The sequence below is a fragment of the Octopus bimaculoides genome, chromosome 12, assembly GCF_001194135.2.
Source record: "Octopus bimaculoides isolate UCB-OBI-ISO-001 chromosome 12, ASM119413v2, whole genome shotgun sequence".
Taxonomy (NCBI): domain Eukaryota; kingdom Metazoa; phylum Mollusca; class Cephalopoda; order Octopoda; family Octopodidae; genus Octopus; species Octopus bimaculoides.
The window spans coordinates 38,732,860-38,744,920 of record NC_068992.1 but is presented as its reverse complement, the minus strand read 5'-3'; the positions used below and the strand labels follow the sequence as shown (position 1 = coordinate 38,744,920).

General features: G+C 38.9%; 1 protein-coding gene across 2 annotated transcripts in view; it reads right to left on the bottom strand.

The window, feature by feature from the left end:
• The window catches only part of LOC106879504 (nicotinamide riboside kinase 1), a 62,627-nt gene extending 60,097 nt beyond the window's left edge, over nt 1-2,530 (bottom strand). The window contains exon 1 of one of the 2 annotated variants that reach the window (XM_014929112.2): nt 2,183-2,530. The gene's annotated coding sequence lies outside the window, so the exon portion shown is untranslated. Of the gene's footprint in view, nt 1-1,495; nt 1,548-2,182 lie in introns of those variants that run through there. The other variant, XM_052972149.1, reaches the window with a different exon arrangement.
• Between the last annotated feature and the right edge of the window lie 9,531 nt (nt 2,531-12,061).

Here is a 12,061-nt window from a genome sequence, read left to right as displayed (position 1 = left end):
ATATATATATATATATATATATATATATATATATATTATACACACACACAGAGTATTATATACGAATGTATGTATTATACACTTTTTTCTCCCTCTCGAAGATTTTATTAACGAGGCGGGTATAACAGATTAATTAGTTTTCAAAAACAACCCTCCCCACTTCATATGTTAACAATCTTTAATAAAACAACATCAACAACAATAATATAAAGATCTGTGAAAAAAATGTAGAATGTTAAACTATTTCCGTCAATGCATCACTAGTTAAGATATAAAAATGTATTAAACATTTAACAGAGATCTGATGTGCTTCAGTAACAGTTTAAACGTTAGATGTGTCTAGATGTGATTCTGTACCAATTTCCCCCATTCATTCTTTCTTTCGTTAAAAGAAATATTCTTTTTTCTCCCTTTTATTGTCTGTAAAGACGAATGTATGTAAAGCAAATTAATGAAGATAAACTAGAGTACACCTAAGCAAGAAGATAACTAAAATAACATGGTGTGAAATTAATTGGGAGAAAGGTTAACGATGAATGCATCTTAAATGTGTGTGGGGAAACAAACAATTAATGAAATTAACATTGATAATAAAATATCACATCTTTCTTTCGCACACAACAACAACAACAATAATAGTAGTAGTAGTAATAATAATAAAAATAATAAAAATATCAGAATGTGTCGGTAGCAGTGTTTGTGTTAGATCCGTTGCTTGAAGTAAGGGGATCCCCGGAGTCATCGCCTAACGCCGGGTCGCCACTTTCGGATCGAAACCGCGACGAATCGTTTATTCTTTTAAGGAAAGCTTCCAACAGTTGTTTGTTAAGATGGTCTGTTTGGCACATTTCCTCCTGTTGTTGATCTTGTGGTTCTGACAGTAATATTTGGTTGTTAGGTGGCGGTCCACACACTTCAATTCGTGGTGGTGGCAATGTGGTTGGGTTAGAAGACGGTTCCATCGCTGCGCTTCTCCTCTTCTCGTTGTTAGGAGCAGCCATCTTGCGAGAAAGGAGCACCTGCAATGCTTAACGCGCTCTTTGCCTGCTGCTCTCAGATCTAAAATAGAGTTCAATTCTCGGGAAAGGCTCTCTAGTGCATTTCATATTACTTGAGTAACTAGAAATAGAAACTAATTTCTCTGTGCTGACGTTAACAAAGAGAGGGAAAGAGAGAGAGTAAGAGACTATTAAAATATATATACATTGAATCCTATCTACTTCAACTGCCTCTCCCCCCGCTCTCTCTCTCCTTTATTTAATTGATTTCAATGACGACAGCCAGTAAACAGTTGCCTTCCTTGTTAAAGCTTTCATGTAAAAACAACAAAAACAAGACGTAATACTGATGGATAATTAAAACTTTTGACAAATAGTGGAGATCCACCTGAAATAAATGTTTTTCACGCAACTGAATTACAAGACATATACATACAATAACATTACATACAGTAGCATATACATACAGTAACATATACACGGTAACATATACATACATGACGTCAAAGACCAGCTTGTGCGTTTGTGTGTGTGTGCGCGTGCCTCTACATATTTCATATTAAAAAATAAAAAATAAAGACACGATCTGTTAAATAGTTTTATCAGCTTATGCCACATTAAAACAGCTTTTATTTTCTATTTTGTTTTACTATATTTTATTTTCTCGCTATGCTTCTCTTTTTCTCCCTTTTAATTTTGATCTATTTTAAAGTGGATAGTCGTTTCTTTGATTTTAAAACGTCATTACCCGTATCATCACGTACATACAGATGGACACCAAAATCCAGTTGTTAAATCCACCCCCACCTCTGTGATAACCCTGCGCCTCTATGCTATTAATTAGCAGACATCGTAAATATTTCTGAAACTCATTGCATGTTTGTCTTCTCTCTTTCCTTCCATCATTACTCGACCTCGCTTCAAACTATCATTGCTCACAGATTTATGTTCCATGTTGACAGCTTACGATAGTAATTATAAATTGGGTTTTTAACCTAAAATGTTTAGATTCTTAAATCAAAGTGAACCCCATAATAATACATTGTCTTCAAGGAACTTCTTGGGAGACATAGTCTTCACATACAATCTATAGGGCAAATTAGCTTGACGGACCCCCTTTTCACACTTCAAATGAAAGTCATGAACATATTCAAAATCAGGTTGCAAACCTAGAAAATACTTACCCACTGAAAGTTTGTGTTGTTAAGAGAATCACTTAGTAATTATAGGGCTCTAGGTTCAATCTCACTGCTTGGCACCTTGAACAAGAGTTTTGACCATAACCTTGAGTTGATCCATACTTAGCGAGTGAAAATTGTGAGTGAAGCCCTTTGGACTGTACTGGCTTAGGGGTGGCAAACCCAATATGTTGCTTGGTTTAAACACATCTACCTAGCTGTTGGGTATCTCTATCAGAATCCACTCTGTTGCAGACATGCAATCAAGGTTTTTGGTTTGAGGATAACTGAGTTGTTGCAAATTACATAGATCTTGCTCTTCTTCCTCTAAACAAGCTATTGAAACAATTTACAAAGCAAGTGCTACTGCTGCTTATAGCAGTGAACAGGTACTGATTTCCAAATGGCTATTCAGAGTTGTTTGAGAGCCCCTGTTTGCTGACTTAATCAATAGAATTACACAAAAGTTTGAAAATTGAAAAAGAGTTATCTTGAATCTAGAAACAAGAATTGGTCAATGATACAACTGAAAAAAGAACTGGAATGAAACGGATCAATATATAAGATCAATAAGTTATATAGGTAATTGAGAAGAATGCTTATTGGGATAATGGTGATGAGGGATTTTATATATTTGTACCTTTTGTTTCTTACATACCAATCGAAAAAATAAGCCTCTTCTAATCCGGTTGGTAAAGTAATGTAATAATAATTACATGACACTGGTTTGTGGATGTAGCTTAAAACAGGACAGAATTCAGAAAAGAAATAGAACAAGTCTTAATTTACAATATCAACCAAAATAAAATTTACATAAAAGTGTGTATAACAATCTAAATAAATAAGTCACTAAAATGATTATGTTATAGAAAAAAAGTGTTATGAAAAAATAAGTATTTTTGTGTTTGCAAATTCATTTAAATAATGTGCGGTACAAATGTGTACACACACACACACACACACACACACACACACACATTTTCTTGGTCTTTTGTTCTTTTACATGTTGTTTCAGTAATTGGATGCTTTGGCATCTCAAATGGTTGAATCAAAGAAATCAACTCTCATGCTTATTCTGTTGGTCTCTTTTGGACAAACCATTAAGTTATGTGCCCATAAACCAAGCAACACTAGTTGTTAAATTGTGAGGGGCAAACACAAATATCTGCACACACACACACATACCTATATGTGTACACATGCATGTGTATGTGTTTGTGTTTATACACACCCTATAATTTATTTTGGCCTAAGATCATAGACAGAATTTATTTGTAATTAAGTTAGTGTTAACATAATTAATGCAAAGTCTTTTAAAAATCCAATTAGAAATAACATCAAACAACATTCATTGATAATGAATAATATTAATAAGAAATATTTTCCCAATGAAATTAGGAGACAACTCTAGACATGAAGTAGTTGTATGCTGTCAACTTAATGTGACAGTCCTATGAAGGGAATAATATTACTGTTGCTTAGACATAGGAAGCTGCGCTGCTTCTTGTTGGCCTTGACACATTTCTATTGATCTCTTTTGGACAAACCATTAAGTTATGTGCCCATAAACCAAGCAACACTAGTTGTTAAATGGTGAGGGGCAAACACAAATATCTGCACACACACACACATACCTATATGTGTGCACGTGCATGTGTGTGTGTTTGTGTTTATACACACTCTATATTCAAATGAATGCTACTCCAGACTGATGACGAGCAAAGACTCAGAAACATGTTTCTGGATGCAGGCTTAGCTGGGTGGAGGTGCTTGTCTCGCCCCATGTAAACATAAGGACACAGGAAATGTATCAAGGCTGACAGGAAGCAGTGCAACATCCTAGGTCTAAACAACAGTAGTATTATTCATTTCATGGGACTGTCACATTAAGTTGACAGCATACAACTACTTCAACGTATTACTACTGCATAAATCTCTCTGAGAGATTTAGAAATGTATTATTTCTAAACTCCAGACATATTTCAGTTATATTCTGATCTCATCAGGTAAAGAATAGACTTCACTATGCTTGCTGAAACAGTGATGAGACAATATCAGTATACTCAACTGTACATTAGTTGACAGAGGACACTGAGATAGGAGATGATGTGGTCCCATAACCAGTGGCGCTGCTGATAGGGGAGAAAGGGGAGCAACTGTACCTCTTGACTAGATTTTTCAAAATTGGTGCTTTTTCAGCAGTTTTTTTAAACCTTTTCATTTATTTGTACAATAAAAGTTAAATCACTTTTTTGTTTTGCTAAATGCATGGCCTTAGAAGAACTTTCTGGAATCATTACTTGATGTGATCAACCTTCCATATTTTTTAACTGTCTGCTCAATCTTCTGTGATGTGTTGGTTGCTGACATCTGAAGAACCAAAACAAACCCTAACATCAATAACCTCTTGACACTGGGACAGTTCCATGGAGTTTCATCTTTTACAGTTCCCGTGAACTGAAAGATATTTATTTCTTTATTGCCCACAGGGGGCTAAACATAGAGGGGACAAACAAGGACAGACAAAGGGATTAAGTCGATTACATCGACCCCAATGCATAACTGGTACTTACTTAATCGACCCCGAAAGGATGAAAGGCAAAGTCAACCTCGGCGGAATTTGAACTCAGAACGTAGCAGCAGATGAAATACTGCTAAGCATTTTGTCCGGTATGCTAACATTTCTGCCAGCTTGATGCCTTTAAACTGACAGATATTATTCAAACTGAATTGTTCCAGATCAATCAATGAATTACCATGTCGAACAACCATCAGTTTGTTTTAGTAGAGTGAATCTTGTATGCAGGCAAACCAAGTGTTATATCCCAGTTTTGTTTTTTCTGGTTCACTGTCTTTGCAATATTGCATCCACTTTACCTCTCCCCTAATTAAATATAGTTGACATATAATTTCCCTTCTAGCTACCTGGTCAAGCTCCCTGCTTCCATCTTCCTTCCAGACTTTCCAAGCCTAATTCTTAGTTTTTCTAGCTCTATCTATCATGTTATTCTCCCATCACATCACTTTCAATCTGACTGGGAGCTTACACAGCCAAATGTCTAATCTATAGTCTTCTGCAAGTTAACTCACAGAAATTCTCAGTTGTTATCTATGCTATAAGTCTCTATCACCTCCCTCATACAGTATTGCACATCAGCTAGAATTTCTCTAAACCTCATGTTCTTTTATCTTCCAAGCCTTCCTTCTGAAGCTCATCTTCGATTTTTGAATCTCCTAAGCTCTAACTTTAATTTTTGGTGAGTTGTGCTTTCTTTGCTTAAATTTTTTTAGAATTTATAATGGTGCAAGTGTAGGCATGGCTGTGTGGTAAGAAAACTGCTTTCCAATGACATGGTTCTGGGTTCAATCCCATTGAAGTGTTTTCTACTATAGCCCTTGGCTGGCCAATGCCTTGAGGGTAGACAGAAACAGAAAAGAAGCCCATTGTATATATATATGAATGTATCTATGAATGTGTGTGTGTGTGTGTTTGTTTGTTTATGTCTTCTTGTGTTGACATTGCGTGATAGTTGTAAATGAATGCCACCGTTATACAAGTGGTGCCAATCATTTTCAGTATCCTGCAAGAATGTGTCCAGCCTTGGGGAAATATTGACTTGCTTGGAAATAGGTAGGGGGTTGGCAACAGAAAGGGCATCCAGACAGAAAATTCAGCTCAACAGATTTCATCTAACTCATGCAAGCACAGAAAAGTAGACATTAAAATGATGAGGATGTTGATGATGATAAATGGTTAGCCTGACCCATGTTCTGGTGAGAATGAAATCTATCTGACTTGTGTGGTCATTATATTGGTAGCTTTATCATTAGCATTTCACCTGTCTACATACTCTGAGTTCAAATTCCGCCGAGGTCGACTTTGTCTTTCATCCTTTTGGGGTTGATAAACTAAGTACCAGTGAAATACTGGGGATCGATGTAATCAACTAGTCCCTTCCCCACAAAATGTCAGGCCTTGTGTCTGTATTAGAAAGGATTATATTAGTAGCTTAATTGGGTAGCTGTCTGGTTTCTTGAAGTGCATGTTGCAAATTGCTTGATAGGTTGCACCAAAGAATTTCAAGAGACTTAAATGCTCTTTGTTTTCTTGTACCATAGCTATAACCACCATGGACATCACTGCAGCCTTCATGGTGTTGACCAACATGGCAGTTAAAGACACCAGCCACAATAATGAAGTCACTGCTGACTGTCATTGAAGTAATCCATGGGACAATCTCCAAAACAACCCCAGTCCTTTTGTTTGTCTATCAGTTCTGATTGTGGATCATCATCATCATTTAACGTCCATTTTCCATCCTGACATGAGCTGGACGGTTTGACAGAGAGTTGGCCAGCTGAACAGCTGTCCAGGCTCCCTGTCTGTCTTGTCCTGGTTTCTATGGCTGGATGCCCTTCCTAATGCCAACCACTTTATAGATCGTACTGGGTGCTTTCCAGAGGGAAAGGTAGATTGTACGATGCATGTGTACGAACTGCCATGCTTCATGGCAGTAAAACATGGGCCTTGACTGCAGAGGACATGCGTAGGCTCAAAAGAAATGAAGCTAGTATGATCCGCTGGATGTATAATGTCAGTATGCACACACGACAGATTGTAGGTGCCCTGAGAGAAATGTTGGACATAAGAAGCATCAAATGTGGCGTGCACGAGAGACAACTGCGCTGGTATGGTCATGTGCTACGTATGGATGAGGAGAGCTGTGTGAAGAAGTGTCACTCCCTAACATTGGAAGCAACCTGTGGAAGAGGGAGACCCAGGAAGACATGGCATGGGGTGGTGAAGCTTGACCTTTGAACATTGCCTCACAGAGGCAATGACAAAAGACTGAGAACTCTGGAGATATGCTGTGATTGAGAAGACCTAGCAAGGAAAGTGAGATCACAGCCGTAGCCAACACCAGTGTCACATAATCAGTACCTTTGAATCGTCAGGTGACATTTCATGCTTGAGGAGACCTATTGAGTCAGGTAAATCAAAATCAAATCAAATCACAATCAAATGGAAATGGTAGTTGTGGCTGTTACCAGTGCTGGTGGCATGCAATAAGTACCATTCATGTGTGGGTTGCTGCCAGAGCTGCCTGACTGGTTCCCCGTGCCAGTGCCACGTAAAAAGCACCCACTATACTCTCGGAGTGGTTGGCATTAGGAAGGGCATCCAGCTGTAGAATCATTGCCAGATCAGATTGGAGTCTGATGTGGCCTCCTGGCTTGCCAGTCTCCAGTCAAACCATCCAACCCATGCCAGCATGGAAAACGGACGTTAAATGATGATGATGATGACGACAGTAGAGTGTAATTTGAGTGAGATTTAGATGATATTTTCAGAAAGTCAAAATGACCGAGTAGAGGGTCCTTCAGTGTGTTTCACAATAATATAAAGGTGAGACAATAAATATCTAGCTAAACAACATAAGACTTCTATAAAACAGAAAAATTCCAAAGGTGTGCAACTGGGACTAAATTATGAAATTAACCTTGTGAAAAAAGTGATTTTTCTTTTGTGAAACAGAAGGAACAAATGTCAATATATGATACAATGCCGCACAATGCCCTAACAGACTATAATAGAATATAACAGAATATAATATAATAGAACAGAATCGAATAGAACACAATACAATAATAATTTAATACAATATGATACACTAAATGATATGCATGTATTTTCTCAGACAGTCGAAGCTTTACAAACACCATTGAAAACTAAAGTCAATAAAATGTTAAAATGTTTTATTTTGTTGAGAAATATAATGTAAATAAAAGTGAAATTAAAGCACAGGTGTGACTTTGTGGTAAGAAGCTTCCTTCCCAACCACATGATTCTATGTTCGGTTCCACTGCATGACACTTTGGGTAAGTATCTTCTACTATAACCTCAGGCTGGCCAAAGCCTTGTGAGTAGATTTGGTGGATGAAAACTGAAAGGAGAATGTTGTATGTATATATACATATATATATAAATGTGTGTGTATAAAATCATGTGTGTGCATGTGTGTTTTTGAGTCTATGTTGCCCCTCACCACTTCTTGGCAACTGGTGTTGGTGTATTTACGTCCCTGTAACTTAGCAGTTTGGCAAAAAGAGTCTGACAGAATAAGTACTATCATCATCATCCTCATTTAACGTCCATTGTCCATGCTGGCATGGGTTCGACTGTTTGACTGGGCTGGCACACTGGGATGCTGCACCAGACTTCAGTCTGATTTGGCATGGTTTTCTACGGCTGGATGCCCTTCTTAATGCCAACCACTCCGAGAGTGTAATGGGTGCCTTTACATGCCACCAGTACAGGTGCCATTTGTATGACACCGAAGTGTGTTTATGTGCCACCGGCATGCGTGTCAATTTACGTGACACCGGTATCTGCCACAACAGCGATTTTGCTCGGCTTGATGCATCTTCTTCTCATGCATGACATAATGCCAAAGGTCTTGGTCATTACCTCCATAAGGCCCAACACTCGAAAAGAACTCAGCCACTTCACCTCTGTGAGGCCCAAACTCAAAAGGAACTCAGTTACTTTCCCTCCATGTGGTCCACCACTTGAAAGGAACTCAGCCATTTTACCTCCATGAGGCCGAATGCTCGAAAGGAACTCAACCACTTTGTCTCCATGAGGCCTAACGTTCAAAAGATGTTCTTTATGTGCCACCAGCACAGGTGCACTTGGCTTGACAGGTCTTTTCAAGTACAGCATATTGCCAAAGGTCTTGGTCACTAGTCATTGCCTCTGTGAGGCTCAAAGTTCAAAGATCATGCTTCACCACCTCATGTCTTCTTGGGTGTACCTCTACCACAGGTTCCTTCCAAATCTAGAGATTGACACACCTTTACACAACTACTGTCCTTGTCCATATGCCTTACATGACTATACCAGTGCAGTCATCTCTCTTGCACACCACATCTGATTCCTCTCAAGATGTTTACACTCTGTCGACCATGCACACTGACATTGCTCATCCAGTGAAGCATACTGGCTTCATTTCTTTCAAGCCTATGCATGTCCTCGGCTGTCACAGCCCATGTTTCACTGTCATGCAGCATAGCTGTTTGAATACAGGCATCAAACAATCTACCTTTCTCTCTGACAGTGAGGCCCTTTGTTGCCAGCAGGGGTAGGAGCTCTCTGAATTTTGCCCAGCCTAATCTTATTCTCACAGATATGATCTTGGAGCTTCCACCTCCATTACTAACCTGGTCACTTAGATAATGGAGGCTATCAACTACCTCTAGCTTGCCCCCCACTGGCAGTTGATGGAGTCTATTTTCTGTACATTTTCAGTGTTTATTGTACTTGTGCACCTTCCACATACAAAAGTTAGTTTCCTTGTTAACCTTCCTTTGATGTTGCTGCACCTTTTATGTGTCCAAAGCTTAAACTGGGTGCATCTTATGAAGTTTCTACCTACACCTTTTCTACAGATTGAGCAGGGCCATCTACCTAAAGGGATTTGTGATTTGTCTGCCTTCCTACTTACTATGACTTTGGTTTTTGCTAGGTTAACTCTAAGGCCCTTTGATTCTAGAGCTTGCTACCTTATCTGGAATTTCTTTAAAACAATAAGTATTGGGGTCAATTCATTTGACTACAAAAAAATTTCTTCAAGGCGGTGCCCCAGCATGGCCACATCTAACAACTAAAACAAATAAAAGATAAAGGTAAATGTAAAAAAAAATATCCATTGTAATTTAGAATAAAGATAACTTTCAAGTAGTTAGAGATTATTGAATAATTCAGTGCAGGTGCTGTTATGTGGTTGCTCAACCTGCTTGACAAAACAGCCAAATCTCTCTCTATCTTTCTGTCAAGTTGTACCCTGTCATCTAAAAAAAGAAAATGACAGCAAAAATAGGAAAAGAACACATTTGGAAATGTTGACAAACTGTTTTTAAATAAAAGCAAGAGTAGTTATGTTTAGAGTATCATTGGTCACAGGATGGCTTGATCAGAGTTAGCCTTGGGCTAAACAACAACAACAACAGTAGTCTTCTATACTTACATAGTCAGAGGGAATTCGTTGAAGCAGATTTTCTGTGGTTGGATGCTCTTTCTGTTGCCAACCTTTGCATGTTTCCTTGTTTCCAGACATGTTTTTGCAGAAGATTGTTAAATGACACAACTTGTATAACAGTGGCACTCATTTGAAAGTACCATGTAAGATGAAGACAAGGAAGTGCAAACACACGCACGCATGCGCGCACGCACACACACACACAGAGCTTCTTTCCATCTCCCAAACCTACTCACAAGTCTTTGGTTGGCCCCAGAGCTGTAATATAAATACTTACTTAAAGTGCCATACTGTGTGACTGGAACCATGTGGTTAGGAAGCAAACTTCTTAATGCACAGCTTGAGTTGCATCTTTTTCCCTCTATCTATCTATCTATCTATCTATCTATCTACCTACCTACCTACCTACCTACCTACCTACCTGCCTGTCTGTCTGTCTGTCTATCTATTTACCTACCTACCTACCTACCTACCTACCTACCCATCTATCTATCTATCTATCTATCTATCTATCTATCTATCTATCTATCTATCTACCTACCTGTCTGTCCGTCTGTCTGTCTGTCTGTCTATCTCTCTATCTATCTATTTATCTATCTACCTACTTACCTACCTACCTACCTACCTATCCATCTATCTATCTATCTATCTATCTATCTATCTATCTATCTATCTATCTATCTATCTATCTAACCATCCATCCATCCATCCATCCATCCATCTATCTATCTAGCTATCTAGCTATCTATCTATCTATTTGATATACATGCATATATATATTCATCATGTGTGGGTCATTGCCAGTGCCGCCTGACTGGCTTCCCATGCCAGTGGCACATAAAGAGCACCATCGAAACGTGGTTGATACCAACCCTGCCGCCTCGACTGGCTCCTGTGTCGGTGGCACATAAGAAGCACCATCTGAACGTGACTGATTGCCAGTGTTGCCTGACTGGCCCTCATACCAGTGGCACATAAAAGCACCCACTGCACTCTCGGAGTAGTTGGCATTAGGAAGGGCATCCAGCTGTAGAAACTTTACCAGATCAGATTGGTGCATGGTGCAACCTCCTGGTTTGCCAGTCCCCAGTCAAATCATCCAACCCATGCCAGCAAAGAAAGCGGACGTTAAGTGATGATGATGATGATATATATTTATACATACATACATACATACATACATACATACATACATACGTACATGCATATATATATTCTTTTCTACTCTTGGCAAAAGGCCTGAAATTTTGGGGCAGGGGGCCAGTCAATTAGATCACCTCCAGTATGCAACTGGTACTTAATTTATTGACTCTAAAAGGATGAAAGGCAATGTTGACCTTGGCAGAATTTGAACTCAGAACGTAAAGACAGTTGAAATACTGCTAAGCATTTCACCCGGCGTGCATCACCTTGATATGAGGAGATCCCACTCTGTCATGAATGACCATGGGATTGCACCTAGAAAGTTACCCTCCCAGGCACAAGTCCAGGCAAGGTTGTTTGTGGAAGACCAGCAGTCACCCAAGCATACCAGCCTCCTCTCTCCACGCCACCAGTGTTATCCAAGCGAAAGGCAAAGGGGCCGATACAGCTTGGCACCAGTGGCATCGCAACTCATTTCAACAGCTGAGTTAACTGGAGCAATGTGAAATAAAGTGTCTTGCCCAAGAACACAACACGCAGCCTGATCCGAAATTCGAACTCACAACCTCACGATCGTAAGCTGAATGCTCTAACCACTGAGCCATGCACCTTCATATATGTACACACACACACACACACACACACATATATATATATATATATGTATATATATATATATATGTATATATATATATATATATAT